This window comes from Dipodomys spectabilis, unplaced genomic scaffold, assembly GCF_019054845.1.
Source record: "Dipodomys spectabilis isolate Male_0828 unplaced genomic scaffold, ASM1905484v1 ptg000468l, whole genome shotgun sequence".
Lineage (NCBI taxonomy): Eukaryota > Metazoa > Chordata > Mammalia > Rodentia > Heteromyidae > Dipodomys > Dipodomys spectabilis.
Window position 1 is genome coordinate 1,080,707 of NW_024871145.1, and position 17,619 is coordinate 1,098,325.

At 38.9% G+C, this 17,619-nt stretch overlaps 1 long non-coding RNA gene and 1 pseudogene across 3 annotated transcripts in view; one reads left to right on the forward strand and one right to left on the reverse strand.

The window, feature by feature from the left end:
• The window catches only part of LOC122098264, a 93,161-nt gene that overhangs the window by 51,967 nt on the left and 23,575 nt on the right, over window positions 1–17,619 (reverse strand). For all 3 annotated transcript variants that reach the window (XR_006145704.1, XR_006145703.1, XR_006145705.1), the window contains exon 4: window positions 424–533. This is a non-coding gene — a long non-coding RNA (uncharacterized LOC122098264). The remainder of the gene's footprint in view (window positions 1–423; window positions 534–17,619) is intronic.
• LOC122098263 lies at window positions 1,689–2,265 on the forward strand (annotated as a pseudogene).

The following is a 17,619-nucleotide window of genomic DNA, read 5'->3' on the forward strand; positions in this document are numbered from 1 at the left end:
TTTCACTAACCTAAAAACTCCTCCGTACTTCACCTTCAGCCATTTATCTGTTGAATTTTATTGTACAGAGCTCAAGCTATGCCTCTAACTCTAGTGTGGCATTTTTTACTGAGGTGTTCCAGCAAGTCTGTTTCTAGTAGCTTCTGCTTTAGGTAAGCAGTATATTTGTGGCTCTGGATTCACCTATTTCCCTCCTCTTTGGAGGTTGTGGTTTGTCCTGTGACATTGATTCTCTGATGAGTCTAAGGAAATTTCATTTTCATTTATTCTGATTTCTCTTGAACCAATAGGAATGATGAATTCCAAACTCACTACATATTAAAAACTGAAACCTAAAACGCTGATTGTTTTCTATGTAATCATATAAAAACAGTAGTTCTCTTTTTTGTTTTTCTTTCTGCCTGGTGCAGGGTTTGAACTCACTGCTTTTTGCTCTCACTCAGGTTTGCTCATGGCTGATGCTTTATCACTTGAGCCATCTCTCCAGCCTAGTTGTGTGTTGGTTAATTGAAGATGAAGTCTCACAGAATTTTCTGTAAATAGAAATAAAACAATGATTGGATATCAATTTTCATTTACTTTGGAAACAGTTGAAATGATTAAGGTTTTACAGACAAAGGTGTCATTAACATGCTTGAGGGAATACAAATTGGCATTACTCTTTCTTAGGGAAATTTAGCAGCATCTATGGAATGCATAATCAAAAATACCATACTCTGACCCAGCATTTTCTCAAGGAAGAAGAATTACTAAAGAAATCGTTTATCCGGGTGTCAGTGGCTCATGCCTATAATCCTAGCTACTCAGGAGGCTGAGATCTGAGGATCATGGTTCAAAGCCAGGCTGAGCAGGAAAGTCCGTGAGACTCTTATCCCAATAAGCTAATCATAAAAAGCTAGAAGTGACGCTGTGGCTCAAGGACAGATCCTAGGCCCTGAATTCAAGTCCCAGGACTGGCACAAAAAAAAAAAAAATTATTTAGCCAAACGTACTAAAGTGAATATACAAAGGTATTTGTTATAGCATTGCCAAAATTATATGTATGACAGGATACTGGTGAAATAATCATGGTAGCTACATATTCTGAAATACTAGTCATTAAGCATGATGGTAAGGGTGTCTATTTCTATAAGGGTGTCTATTTCTACTCATGTCTTACCAGAGGTAATCGTTACTTAGTCTAACACAATCACAGCAATCTTATTCTTTTTCATGGTGATAGATTTGGATTACTCGTTTCTATTTGGGGAAAACTTTTTTCAAATTAATTTCATCATAAGGATTCTCTAAACCTGTTTTGTACACTCACTTCAAATGGGTTTTATTATATTTTTATAGATGTAAATATAATGTACTTGATCATATTCACACCCCAGAAACCTTTTTTATCACCCCTTCCTCTTCACAAATAGTCTTCTACTTTCCTGTGCATTAAAAAAAAAAATCCAACTTTCACATATGAAATCTGCACATTTCCAAGTCTGGCTTACTTTGTTTAATATGATGGAGCTCCAATTTCTTCCATTTTCCTGCAAATGACAATTTTATTTTGACTAAAATTCCATTTTGTACATGTACATTTTCTTTACGTATTTGTCTGTTGATGGGCATTAGGTTGTTTCTATAACTTGGCTATAGTGAACAATGCTGTGATGAACATAAATATACAGGTGTCTCTACTGTAAGCTGATTTCAGGAATATAACCAGGAGTAGCACTGTAGGCTCTCCTCTTCTGAGGCACCTTCATACTGATTTCCTTCGGAACTGGTCTAATTTATTATTTTACCAACAATGCATGGAAGGATTTCTTGCCATTAAAAATGAACATAGTCTCTCTCCGCCATCTTGGAGCCTGTGGAGGCCTGCTGGGAACAGGACTTCTAAAAGGCAAAATGTCTGGAAGGCTATGGTGCAAGGCCATTTCTGCTGGCTATAAGCGGGGTTTCCAGAACCAAAGGGAACACACGGCTCTCCTTAAAATTGAAGGCGTTTATGCCCGAGGTGATGCTGATTTCTACTTGGGCAAGAGATGTGCTTATGTATACCAAGCAAAAAACAACACAGTGACTCCTGGCGGCAAAGCTAACAAAGCCAGAGTAATCTGGGAAAGGTAATGCGTGCCCATGGAAACAGTGGCATGGTTGGTGTCAAATTCTGAAGCATCCTTCCTGCTAGAGCCATTGGACACAGAATCCGTGTGATGCTGTACCCCTCCAGAATTTAAACTAATGAAAATTAAATAAAGTAAATCTGTGCTCTTGTAAGAAAAAAAAAAATGAACATAGGGCTGGGCGCTGTTGACTCACGCTTGTAATCCTAGTTACTCAGGAGGCTGAGATCTGAGGATCATGATGCAAAGCCAGCCTAGGTAGGAAAATCTGTGAGATTCTTATCTCTATTGAACTATGAAGAAAAAACCAAGTTGAGCTGTGGCTCAAGTGGTAGAACACTAGTTCTGAATAAAATAAGTTCAAGGATAGTGTTCAAGCCCTGAGATCAGACTGGCACACACACACACACACACACACACACACACACACACACACACACACACACACACACACACACACACACACACACACACATACACATACACAAAGAACACAGGGCTGGGTGCTAGTGGCACTTGTAATCCTAGCTACTCAAGAGGCTTAGATCTGAGGATCAGGGTTTAAAGACAGCCCAGGCAGGAAACTCCATGAAACTCTTATCTCCAACTAATTACCCATAAGTCAGAAGTAGAGCTGTGGCTCAAGCTGTGGCCTTGAAAAAAAAAAATGGGGCTGGGAAGGTGGCTCAGTGGTAGAGTGCTTGCCTTGCATGCCTGAGGCCCTGGGTTCAATTCCTCAGCACCACATAAGCAAAAAGAAAAAAGCCAGAAGTGGCGCTGTGGCTCAAGTGGTAGGGCGCTAGCCTTGAGCTGAAGAGCTGAGGGACAGCGCCCAGGCCCAGAGTTCAGGCCCCATGACCGGCCCTCCTCCCCCATAAAAAAAAGAAGGAAGGAAGGAAGGAAGGAAGGAAGGAAGGAAGGAAGGAAGGAAGGAAGGAAGGAAGGAAGGAAGGAAGGACGGACGGACGGACTCAGGGACACCACCCAGGGGCTAAGTTCAAGCTCCAGGATGGGTACACACACATACACATACACACACACACACCAACCAAACAAACAAGAGCATGGTGTGTTTGGGGGGGAACAGATAAAATAGTAAAGTACTTGAGTGCAAGTCTCTGAGTTCAATCCCCAGTATAAATAAACAATAATAAATACATAAATAAAACATAGGAAGAGTCTTACCTATCTTTTTCTCTTATGCACTGTTATATGATGACTTATATGACACTTGAATTGTTACAATTTTGTGACCCTCAAAGAGAGCTAGACAATGTCAAAAGCTAATGTATTTTTGGCTGTGCTCTTGGAGCCTGATTCAGCCAACCCTGGAGCTTCCTTCCCTATCTAGTAATTCTTGATATACAAGCAAAATAAAATATCTTTGTTCTTTAAAGCATTTTAATTTGAGATTTTTCTGTTACTTTCAGCAGAAAGAATTGTAACTGATGCACTTTGTAAGAGCCTTCATTATATATTAACCTAGTTAATAAGAAGTTAAACAAGGTAGTGCATACCGGTAATCCCAGAACTTGGGAGACTAAGGCCAGCCTGTCTTAAAATGAACAAATGAATCAACTGACCACCCCTTCCCTCATTAAAATCCAATATAACAAGTATCTAGAAAATACAATTTTCAGAAGAATATATATATATAATACATATATACTTATACATACATGTACGGATGCCTACGTGCACACATACATATGTGTGTGTATAAACATTCACTACTAGAAACTACAAAACAGTACCATAAAGCAAAACAAATATCAACATGATATATAAATTCTACTTGGATACTATTTTAAATATCTATGAAAGCTCTGTGCTAGCCAGACAGAAAAAAAATGGAAATATTAAAGAATTCCATTTACTAAAACAATGTGATAAAGGTAGATTAGATAAGGTTGTAAAGAACGGCACTAAAATATATTAGAGCTAGACAGGAAGATACTAAATTTTTTTAAGAAGCAAGGAAATCTAAACAAGAAAACAACAATATTAGCAATACTCATAAGAAATGTAAACATGCATGAAAAAATTAAAGTAAATAATGGCTTTTTGATCTCAAGAGAAACTAATCTTTTCTACATAGAGTCTCTTGTGTTTTGGACTAAAGAACAATAGCTGAAGGCAAGCGATGGTGGCTCACGCCTGTAATCCTAGCTACTCAGGAGGCTGACATCTGAGGATTGCAGTTCAAAGCCAGCCCGGGCAGGAAAGTCCATGAGAATCTTATACCCAATTAACCACCAGAAAACCAGAAGTGGTGCTGTGGCTCAAAGTGGTAGAGCTCTCCCCTTGAGCTGCAGAGCTCAGGGACAGCACCCAGGTCGAGTTCAAGCCCCATGACTAACAAAAAAAAAAAAAAAAAAAGATAGCTGGGAATGTTGGTGAAGGCCTGTAATTCTACCACTTAGGTTAGGTAGGAAGATCTCAACATTTGAGGCCAATCAGGGCTGCAAAGTGAGAACCTGTCTCAAAAAAAACACATGACCAGTCGGGTGCGGATGGCTCAGCCTGTAATCCTAGCTACTCAGGCTGAGATCTGAGGATCATGGTTCAAAGCCAGCCCGAGCAGGAAAGTCCATGAGACTCTTATCTCCAATAAACCACTAGAAACTTTGCCGCCCCCGTGGCTCACGCCTGTAATCCTAGCTACTCAGGAGGCTGAGATCTGAGAATCGCAGTTCAAAGCCAGCCCGGGCATGAAAGACCATGAGACTCCTCTATCTCCAATAAACCACTAGAAAACCGGAAGTGGCGCTGTAGCTCAAGTGGTAGAGCGCTCGCCTTGAGCTGAAGAGCTGAGGGACAGCGCCCAAGCCCAGAGTTCAAGCCCCATGACCAACAACAACAACAAAAAAAGAAACCTGGAAGTGGCGCTCTGGCTCAAGTGGTAGAGAGATCATCTTGAACTGAAGAGTGCAGGGATGGTGCCCAAGACCAGAGTTCAAGCCCCACAACCAACAAAAATAAAATAAAATCATATACATACATACATACATACATATATATATATATATATATATATATATATATATATATATATACACACACACACATATATATGGAAGGAAAAAACTGGGGGAAAGCAAAGGAAGGGGTAACAACATCCAAAAGAGAAATGTATACACTACCTGGATTATGAAATGGCAACCCCTTTGCACAACACCTTAATAAAGACAGTAAAATTGCATTTTTTTAAAAATGTAGAAAAAAAGTTGTGGGAGAAAAATCAAATAATGAACCCAGCTAACATCAATTTCAAAACTATTTAATAAGCTGGGTGCTGGTAGCTCATGCCTGTATCCTAGTTTCTCGGGAGGCTGAGATCATAGAATTGTCGTTAGAAGCCAGCCTGGACAAGAAATACCATGAGACTCGCCTCTCCAATTAACTACCAAAAACCTAGAAGTGGAGCTGTGGCTCAAGTATTAGAGTACCAGTGAAAAAGCTACAGTACAGTAGCAAAGGCCTTGAGTTCAAGCCCCAGGACTGGCAAAAAACAAAAACAAAAAAACACAACCCTACACCTTAGCTTGAGATGTAGAATGTGTGGGATTGAGGTCAAAGGTATTAAGAGAATTATTAGTTTTGTTATATACTAGAGTGTCTAGGATAATTTAAGACATAAAATTTATACGCTTAAAGAAAATAGAATTGAGTGGTTACATGGGAAATGTTGCTTGTTTGAAAGGCTTAGAGAAAATAAAACACTATTTTTACTGTATCTATTTCAGATGTATAACAGGATTCTAACAGGATATTTTGATATAAATTCACACAGTAAAATGCATACCATATTATATAAAGCTTAAAATATGAATTTAAATTATTAGATTTATGAATAAAGTCAGAAGATAGTCGGGTACCAGTGGCTCCACATCTGTAATCTAATCCTATCGACTCAGTTAGCTGAGACTTGACAATTACAGTTCGAAGCCAGCCTGGGTAGGAAAGTCCCTAAGACTATTATCTTTAATTAATAAGCAAAAAGCCAGAAGTGGAGCTGTGGCTCAAGCCTTGAGCAAAAAAGCTAAGAGACAGAGACCATGCCCTGAGTTCAAGCTCCAGTACTAGCATACATGCACACACACAAACTGACATGAAAATAATATAGTAAATTCCACCAAAAACTTTTTAAAATGAAAAGGGAGGAAAGGGAGTTAAGAGACAAAACTGGGTGAATCTGGTTAAAGTAGACTATGCTCATGCTTGTTATTATCACAGTGAAACCCCTTTGTAGAAGTGACTTATGCTAATAAAAAAGAAAAAAATCATAACATACAAGTTTAACCAAAAGGTTGTTTTGAAAACCGTTTTCTAGGACACAAATTTTTCATAATTGACTGGCTAAACGGAAATAAACTGAAGTGTTGTCAATAGTTACACTGGAAGCATGTTTTTCTTTTTATCTATATTTTATAATTTTATCTATATTTTATGGTATATACAATATACATATATTGTTTATTTAATAATACATACTATATTATAAATTATAGTAATAACTAGTGTACTATCATGTGGCCAAATAAGGCAGTCTTAGTTCTTTTAAAACTAAGAGCTGGGAATGTGGCTTAGTGGTGAAGTACTTACCTAGCGTGCATGAAGCCCTGGGTTTGATACCTCAGTACCACATAAAAGCTGGAAGTGGCACTGAGGCTCAAGTGGTAGAGTGCTAAAAAAAAAAAAAAAAAAAAAAGGAGTGGCAAAAAAAAAAAAGAAGAAAAGGAAAAAAACTAATATAACTTTTTTTTTTTGTCAGTCCTGGGGCTTGAACTCAGGGTGTGGGCACTGTCCCTTAGCTTTTGTGCTCGCGGAGAGTGCTCTACCACTTTGAGCCACAGCACCACTTCTAGTTTTCTGGTGGTTACTTGGAGATAAGCGTCTCATGGACATTCCTGCTGAGGCTGGCTTTGAACCTGGATCCTCAGCTCTTAGCCTCCTGAGTAGCTAGGATTACAAGTATGAGCCACTGATGCCCAGCACTAAGATAATTTTTAATGCTAATAAATTTTTGGGAAATTTCTTAACTAGTGTAAGAATTAAGATAAAGTTCATTCACAAACAAACTCACAGTGTTCTATTGAACAATGGTCTATCTCAAGTCAAAAGTCAGGTCTATGAAGTGACACTGTCTTTCTATTGCATAGGTGTTTGAAAATTAAAATATGGATATCAAGCACATATAATAGTAATGGGCTGACAGTTAAGAGTTAAAGTTTTAGTTATGATGACTATTATTAATCTATTGAGCCATGGATAAAGTATTTTACATGTTTTGTGCTTACTTCTACTATATATTAAAAACAAAAAGGAAACAAACAAAATCCCAAAGAAATGATAATCTATGAATATCCCCTCACCCTCAAGAAATAAAAGCCACTTATGAATCTATTAGTTCTACAAGCACCACTTAATAGACTGCTGAGTAAACTCTGGGTTTCCATAAAGACATGCTGAGACAAGGACAGCTAAGCTATGGCCTGTTGAAAGCCTCATCTTGATTAGTCAAACAATGCTGTCTTCTTTACTGCCCGAAGGTTTCATGTGTATCATTAAAAACTATCCACAGCAAGTTTCAGTAGAAACCCAAATACAGTTATTGTTGGCAAGACTGTAAATTTATACAACCCGCTTTGAAAACAACTGACTTTTTTTTTTCTTTTTCCTGGTTCTGGGGTTTGAACTCTGGCCCTAATCACTGTCCCAGAGCTTCTCTTACTCAAGGCTAGCATTCCAACACTTGAGCATGGCACCACTTTTTTTTTTTTAATTAATTGGACATAAAAGTCTCACAGGCTTTCCTGCTCAGGATGGCTTCTAACCAAGATCCTCAGATTTCAACCTCCTGAGTGGCTAGGATTATAGGTGTGAGCCATGATACCTGACGTTTTATATATACTCACAAACAGACACATTGAGTTAAGGAGGCCAGGTCTGGCCTGTGCCATATTGACCACATGGTGGATGGTAGGGTCTGGCATCTTGTCTTCATGTTGGGGGAAGGAACCCCCTCCCCCCACCCCATCACCTGCCTCGCAGGTAATGGGCGTGCCCTGGACCCCTGGAGGTAGATGCAGGCACTTGGCTGATAGGTTACTGAATCTGTCAGTCTAGTGCCTGGGACTGGGAATTTCCTGAAGATCTGCGCCCTGGGCAGCTTAGCCAGACCAGCCTAGCCACAGGACTACATGCCACGTGTGTCTCCGTGATCGTGTCCTGTGTCCTGTCTCCTGGCTCATCTCCAGTCATCATGGAGTCCCAATTCAGCTCTCCATTGGAGCTGAATTGGCTTGCTGGTATTGTTTTTGTTCTTTCTTTCCTCTTTAGCATGTTTCCTGGCTGTGTTATGTGTATTTGCGTGCTGCATGCCTTTGTAACAACTGGCGGCCTGTAGCCTGTTAACTGTATAATAAAGACTCCAATATTCTATATTTTAAAATGTGGCTTCTGGGATGATTTACCTTACAACAACATGACTATATTAAAATGTTTTATACATTAATATACGTATATAATGTATATGTATCTATAACATATACATATATACATACACATACATGTATATAAGCTAGTAGTACTTTGGGGCTAGGTATATAGTCAGAAGAAGCTATTAAGCATGTAGAGAAAGATTTAATAATACATCTAAGCACTATTTGTAAAAGGAAAAGCATTAAAATAACATTCCTGAAAACAGAACTGATCAATAAAATGTGGTGAATTCATACAATGCAATATTATAAAACAATGCCAATGAATGAACTAGAAATACATGCAATATAGACTGGTTATAGTAAAATAATACTGTATGAGAGAACCTGTGAGAACGAAATATAGCAATTTTAGGTTTGGATTCCATTTTGTCTGGGAAATGTGTCAGCAACTCCCCTTGATCCCCTTGGGCCCAAATTCCAGGAGCAATCCTCTATGGTAAATTCCACTAACTACAGCTAATCAGCAGATAACAGGAAAAACCCAAAGTTCCAGAAGTTCCTGCAAGTTAAAGACCACTCAGTCGCGGCTCAGACCATCTGCTTTAGCCAATTATTTTGAAGAGCATCAACCCCATGAACCAGCCAATCCCCAGTACCTGGTTGGTTCCTGCCACTGGTTACACTAATCACCTTTTAGAATTATTTTATGATTTTCCCGTGGTATGATATGATTTGTCATAGAAGTCCCTAAAAATCCTACAAAAACCCTGCTAGAGGAAGGGTCAGGGCTCACAATTTCTGACCTGCTACGTCACAGATTTGTGAGTCCGGCTGGAGCTGTAATAAACGACTCTCTTGTACTTGCATTGGAATCAGCTCCTTAGTGCTCTTTGGGGATCCTTATCTGGGAACAAGAAACCAAGTCCCAGAAAAATATATACAGCATAATATAGTTCTGTTGAACTACTTAAATTCATACACATGTACAATTATATAAATTTTAAACTTAGATGTGAAATTGTAAAAATAAAATAAAATAAGGTAACAATGATCAGAAAATTCAGGATAGTGGTTTAGGTCCTAGAATGATATAAGGAGACAGAATGAGGGGCAACCCATAGATGGTAAGCATTGTAGCATTTGGATTCAGTGGTTGGTTAATTATAGTATTTTTAAAGCCCAAGGAAGAAACACTGGTGACCCTCAAGAATTTGAGTCATGTTGGAAGCTTGCCAGGTATTCACAGCAAGACCTTGTTACATTGTTAAGAGACACAATCTCATAAAACACCAACACAAGACAAGGTCATTCTGAGACTAGAAGACAGTGAGAGGAAACAAGACTACTCCATCAATTTGTCTAAGCATAGACAGTAACAAGGTCATTTTGCAATCTGAGAAAAACAGAAAAACATCTTCTCTGCTACTTCTCTACTAATTACTAGTCAGCTAGTGTGATGAGATAATACTGAGATATGCAATGATAGAATAATCTCTACTTCTTAAAATATTCAAATGTAGACCATCATTTCCTTTAACCCACTCCCAAGCCCAAACTCAAGTCATATTATTCAGCCTCTCAAACATTCTCTTCATAAGACAATAATAGTCTTGTTACTGTGTATTCTCCTTTACTATAATGAATAATGAATTCAATATGCTCAACTACAGATGTAGTCGTGATCATCTTTGGTTAGAAGCCACTCACAATCTACTGAACAGATGCTATGAAGCTGTCTGGGAGTGTAGCTCCATAGTCAAGCACATGCTTGGCCTGTGCAAGGCAAGGCTAGTAAAAGGGGCTTTAAAATTAGCATTTGTTTTTTTTGTTTTTTTTTTTGTCTGTTGTGGGGCTTGAACTTTGGGCTTGGGCATTGTCCCTCAGCTCTTTAGCTCAAGGTTAGTGCTCTACCACTTGAGCCACAGCACCACTTCCAGTTTTTTGGTGGTTTATTGGAGAGAAGTCTCATAGACTTTCCTTCCCCGGGTGGCCTTGAACTGGGATCCTCAGAGCTCAGCCTCCTGAGTAGCTAGGATTACAGGCCACTGGCACCCGGCTAGCCTTTGATTTTTTTTTTTTTTTTTGGGTCCAGTTGTGGGGCCTGAACTTTGGGCCTGGGCACTGTCCCTCAGCTCTTCAGCTCAAGGCTAGCGCTCTACCACTTGAGCCACAGTGCCACTTCCGGCTTTTTTCTTTTTGCTTATGTGGTGCTGAGGAATTGAACCCAGGGCCTCATGCATGCAAGGCAAGCGCTCTACCACTGAGCCACCTTCCCAGCCCTAGCCTTTGATTTTTAAACTTGGCTTTTCTCATCTCCATTTAGGAAATACTATGCTGAGAATGGAAATGGTTCCTGTGGCAAGGACTCTCTCCACTCCATCTCCAGTCACTAGGGCTCACACTACAGATGCATGTTTGTTCCATTCCTTTTTAATAAGCTATAAAACTGCTATGGGCAAGGCAGAGACAAATATGGGCTCTCTGCCCATATTTAGCCCAAACTGTAAATATGCTCATATTGTCTCATTTGTCCTCTTCCCTTTCTCTTTTTGTTTTGGTGCTGGTCCCAGGGCCTGAACTCAGGACTTCAAGCTCTTACTTGGATTTTTTTGCTCATGACTAGCACTCTATTACTTTAGTCATGTCTCTAGCACAGCCTTATTTGCTGGTTATTTGGAGATGGAGTGTTATAGTTTTCTGCCTGGGCTGGCTTCAAACCAGCCTCTGAGTAACTAGGATTATAAGTGTAAGCCACTGATGCCCAGCTCTTCCAGTTTTTTTTGTTTGTTTTTGTTAAGGTAATAAGTAGCCTACGCTAGTTTTGAATTAGAGATCCTCCAACATCAAGCTCCCAACTCCTGGGAGTACCACATGAAACACCAAACTTGACTCATTTTCTCTTAATGTAGGTGAGCATTTTAGACTCAGAGCTAAGGCCTTATGGCTGGGAGGCTCCAGTAACCAGCCCTGAGTAACAGCTCCTATACCACCCCTCCCAAAAAAAAAATGTTATGGAGCCCAGGAAAACAGTAGAGACTCTAGGCTAAAGCCTTCTTGAGCTAGTTACTTATGATTTTTCTATTTTTCAAACAAAGTCTTTCAGATTGTACTGGGTAAAGAGGAAAAAGCCTGGGGCCCTAAGGGTAAGGTATGGAGGAATCTAAGTACAAATTCAGTCTATTACAGAAAAAGACAAAGATGGAACCAATTATGAACACAGCAGTACCATCAAGAGCACCAACCGTCAGTGAAAATAATCTCATGACTCACAGAGTGGCTTTAGGTCTTGGAAAGCCACTGCAGTGGCTCAAGCCACTGTTTTAATGACCAATGCTTCTGTCCTCTTACTCTATGCCTGCAACTTCCAGGAAGTATTTTTTTTCCAGTTATGATTAAAAGAGAAACAAGTGGCCTAGTTTGCCAGAGGGGATGAGGGAGGAGGTTAGTAGAAGATATTGATTGATCTAACTATCACTTGTTTGTCTTGCTTTCAAGGTTGTCTGGTGAGGTTCACTAATAGGAAAAAGAAGGATGTGAAAGTAAAGCATGGAGACTCTAGGCAACAAGGGATATGGCTTCAAATGAAAAAACCATGTGAAATCAACTGCTAGGGATGAGAGTACAAGACTATGGGTATGCATCATGACATTGCTGTGACCCATGGCATGCTGACAGTTACTAAATCTAAGACCTCCTTATAAAAATCCTCCCTCCGGACGTTTACACTAGTTTGTTCATTCTCCAGAGCAGTTCTTTCGGGGACTGATGCTGGCACTTTCCAGGGAGTGAGTTATATAAAACTACAACAAAGTTACCTATGTGGCTAGCAAGGGTTTGCTATCTGAAACCTACCTGTAAGTGACAATGTCTTTTTTTTTTGTCTTTTCACTTCCATTTTCACTGTTGTTGGGCCTCTAGTCATTGGATCCTTAACCTTCCATTGGAACCAAGAGTCTTTTGATTTGTAATTAGGTCTGATGGCTAGACTGATCACCACCCCTATCCTAAAAAAGGACAAGAAGAAAGGGTTTTATTCAGCTCCTTTCCTAGCCCCAGCAAACAAAGCAGTTTTCTATTAAACATATATTCAAAGATGGGGGAGAATGATGGAAGGGCATTGTACTCACAATCTGATTTGTGGACTTAAAACTCCTTTGTACAACTACTTAAATAAAAAAATTGAAAAATATATACTCATGTGGGGCACCAGTGGCTCATGTTTGCAATCCTAGCAACTCAAAAGGTTAAGATCTGAGGATCGCAGTTCAAAGTCAGGCCGAGCATGAAAGTCTCTGAGACTTATCTCCAATTAATAACTGAAAAAGCCAGAAGTAGAACTGTAGGTCAAGTGTTAAAGCACAAGATTTCAGGGACAGCACCCAGACCCTGAGTTCAAGCCCCGGCACATACACACACTCCCCTCTTCATTCCAAAAAAGAGCAGGGGTTGGGGGAAGCTACTGAAATACTGAGAACCTCTGGCCAGGAAATCTGGGTTCCAAAAGTCAAGCCGGAAAAAGACTTCTTGTTTTGAAAAACTAAATTTATTATAACCGATTATAAGCAGAAATGAGCAGGCTAGAAATAATTGGGAGTGAAGAATCAGGATGAAAGGGTATAGTAATTGGATAGCTGATTATGAAATGCTTTTTCCCTGAGAAAAAGAAATGAGCCATTTTGAGTGATTGTGTGCTGGCTCAGACTGAGATAATTCCAAGGGCCTGGGGGAAGGAGAGAGGCTTTACTATATATGACTCAGACATGGTAGCAGGTATAGTGAGTGGACCAAACTGTCAGGAAGTTCCAACAGTTCAGCTAATCACTTAGGAGACAAAAGAATGGGAATTTGGAGGATTGTTTAGCTTTGTTACAGAGAACAAAGAGGTCATACCTAAGTCACAGGGGACAGTATAGTTCTTCACAATAAGCATTTCCTGAAAAAGAATGTGTGTGTGTGTGTGTGTGGCTTGAACTCTGGGACTCACTCTCTCACTCATCTTGTTTGCACATGGCAACACTCTATCACATGAGTCATATCTCCATTCTGGCATTCTTCGCTGGTTAATTGGAAATGGAATCTGGAATCTCATGGACTTTTCTGCTCAGGATGGTTTTTGAACTGAGATGGTCTGATCTCAGCCTCCTAAGTTGCTAGGACTCTAGGTGGGAATAATCAGAACAAACAAAAAGGAGATTTCTTTAGTGATTTATTTTTTTATTTTTTGCTTTTGCTTTTTCATAGTGCTAGGGACTGTATTTGAGGCCTTGCATATTAGGGGAACACTATACCACTGAGCTACATCTCCAGCTCCTGGAAGGATTTATTAATTGGACCTGTTTTCTGGAAGCATAGGCCTAAGGTAAAATCTAACACTGTCAATCCTTTCTTTTGTTCAAAATGAGTATTATTCGTTGCTGGGCAACTGAGAGGCGACAGCAAATGTCTTGAGTTGTGAGAGACGAAAGATCTCCAAGTATTTCACCAGGCGTATTTGGCAGTCCAGACAGTGGCTTGTGTGAAAAGCAATCCAGCCCATGTCCTGTCTGCTGCAGTGACAAGTCTATAGCAAGTCGCTGCGAAGATGATGGACTGGAGCAATGAGAGACCTGATAGAAGAAGTCTAAGAGCCTTTTTTTTTTTTTTTTTAATAATCTGAATGAAAATTGTAATAACAGGTGACATTTACATAGCACTTACTTTATAACAAGCACCACATCAAACACTGTTCCATATTCCTCTAATTACATTTAAAGTATAACTTCTGAGGATGGAAATATTTGCGAGGGTGAACCAGGAGTGTGAAGCTGATCATTAAAGCAGCTGCCTGGATCTCTAAAGCCCCTTTTTGAGTAGAGGTTATTTTCACTAATAGTTGGGGGTCTTTCTTATTCAATAGTTTATATTATTATAAAGATATATAGAGGGGTTACTGTGTCATAAATCAGATGAGTATATTCCTTTTTGGACAATGTCAACCTTTCCTTCACTCTCTCCATTTTCCCTCCCACCCTCACCCACAAGTTGTATAATTCATTTTCTACATAGTATCTAGTCAACACCACTGCGGCATTTGTTCACCTGTTGTCCCTCCATTTCGGTGCATAATTGGTTTCTTGGGGTACCACTGCTCTTCTTCCAACTGGTTCCTTCTTTACGATTCTTCTTCAATAGCTCAGAGTCCCTGTTCTACAATTTTATCTTAGAAAGCACATGTGGTGGCACACACCAGTAACCCCAACGCTTTGGAGGCTGAGGCAGGAGGATTCCAAGCTTGAGGCCAGCCTGGGCTACTTAGTGAAATCTTGTCTTGATTTTTTTTTCTTGGATAAGTTTGCTTGCTTTGGGGTTCTTTTGTTTTTGGCTTTGTTTCTGTGCCAGTTCTGGAACTTGAACTCAGGGCCTGTGCACTGTCCTTGAGCATCTTTGCTTCAAAGCTCCACCACTTGAGCAAAAGCTCCACTTCTGGCTTTGGACCAGTACCCAGGCTCTGAGATTCAACCTCTATAACTGGCGCTCAAGCCAATTTACTTTTAATTGTTAAACTGTAATTATTTCTCATCTTATACTTTAACTAGTAACTACTCTCATTCAGAAACAATGATCTGAACAATAAGGATAAAGTTTTGTCTCAGAATCTCATACTGCATATTCTAATCATTTTCACCTCCCACACCACATTTTCACCAATATTTATCTTTCCTCACCAGATGCCTCAGCTCTCTATGTACTGTTCTACCTCTATCACCAAGCAGCATCTGTCTAAATAAAAAATAATCTCTAAAGTGCGATGATCATTATGTTTGGCCTGTTTTCAGATTTGTATCTGAACAGTTCAGTCCCTGAGATTTCTTTGATGCTCCAGCTATGCCTCAGTTTCCCCATCTATAAGATAAAGAGAATAATAATATGTATTTCACAGAATTGTGAAGATTGAATGAATCCTGATTTCAGTGCCTGACAGTAAAATTGGGTAAATGTTTACTATTTTTACCACCAACATCAGGAGGTTCCCTGATAGTTATAGCTAATTTGATTACTCTCATCTCTACAACATTAGGGGCAAAATTCCGTGGGGAGGATAACACATATAGTCTTGGGTCTTTATTTGAAGCATATTGATCAGGGAAGACTTAGCTTACCACATTCCAAAAGATATGGTCTCAACTTCCTATACTTAACTCCTACCTACCAGAACTAAACTAGGATTTAGTTCCAGTATTTTTTTTCTGTCTCTGAAACACAGAAAGAATACACTTGGTTTTTCATTATCTTCTTTAAATATTAAAATATGTTTGGTATTTTAACAATAATGGTTAATACATTTATAATCAGCCAAATGAGAAAACAAAACTAACAGAAGCAAATTGAATCTAAAACAATCTAGAACAAAACATATCTCTAATTAAAGCTTAATATACATAAAATAATGTGGGGGAAAAAAGATTTTAAAGAACAATTAGACATAATAAACAGGAAAAGTACATGAAATAATTCACAAAGGAGGGAATTAAGTTCCTATTGAGCTTAAAGTAGTTATTAAAGCAAGTGTCGATGGCTCATGCCTATAAGCCTAGCTACTCAGGAGGCTGAGATCTGAGGATCATAGTTTGAAGCCAGCATGAGTAGGAAAGTCTGTGAGACTCTGATCTCTAATTAACCATCAAAAAGTCAGAAATGGAGTTGTGGCTCAAGTGGAAGAGTACTAGCCTTGAGCAAAGAAGCTCAGGGACAGTGCCTAGGCCATGAGTTCAAGCCTGACTCACAAACATGAAAGGCTTTGTGAAGGCATTTTACTAGAGGATTTCAAGAGTTATGACGCAGGTGATGGTCACTACATTTTTTACGTGAAAAATATGAAGAGAACCAGGTGCTATTAGCACACACCTATAATACTAGCTACTTGAACTTAGGGTTATTAATTTAGAAAGTTGTGGTAAAACATTTGCCTAGCAAGTGTAACATCCTGGGCTCAATCCCCAGGACCCAAAAAGAAGATAAAAGAAAATACAATTTTCTTGTTTAAATTTATTAATTGTTATAATAAAGGTGATATGCAAAGGGGTTATAATTACATAAGTCAGCTAAGGAGTACATTTCTTTTTGGACAATGTCACCCCTTCCATCACACTCTCCCAGTCAGAAAATAGGGTTGTTTTTTTTAAATTATAAATAGTGAGATTGAAATTACTACTCAAGTGTGATTTGTCTAGTTAACAACAGCAGATCCATTTATGTAATTCTTACTGTTATGGCATTTTATAAAATGGCTGTAATATTTTACTCAGTAATTTCACATCAGGGATTTTTTAATAAGGTAAGAATCAGAAACTTAAAAGACTTTTGTACTCAACATTCCACTGTGACATAGTGTGGAATAATGAAATGTTAGGGAAATTTTTAATAATCATAACAATGGATTGTTAAAGAAATTAAAGAATAAATTAACTTACAGCTAATAACAAACATAACCTTTTAAAATGGCTTTAGTGGCACATGTAAAATTAAATAATAGTATATGTAAAACTGCATTGTATCACATTAATGATATAAAAACATATAATTCTTACATAGAAAAGGGGCCGAAACAATCCACCAAAAGCTTAAGAATAGTCATCTCTGAACTGCAGGATTACATTCTTTTCTTCTTTGTGTGTGTGCCGGTACTGGGGTTTGAACTTAGAGCCAAGGTACTATCCTCCTTAGCTAGCTTTTTCACTCAAGGCTAGCACTCTACCACTTGATCAACAGCTCCACCTGCAGCTTTTTAGTTGTTAGTTTCATGGATTTTCTGGTTCAGGCTGGCTTTAAAACATAATCCTCAAATCTCAGCCTCCTGAGTAATTAGGATTATAGGAATGAGCCACCAGCACCCAGTAACAAACTGTTTAACTAATTAGATTATCTTAGGTTTGCCAAGGTTTGTGAACAGTACTAATGAATAGCTTTTACAATCATAAACTTAGGGTTGGAGGAATGGCTCGGGTGGTAGGCCACCTGCCAATGAGTGATAAGCATCAAATGCCAGTTGGAGTCCTGGTTTGGACAAAAGAAAGAAAAAAAAA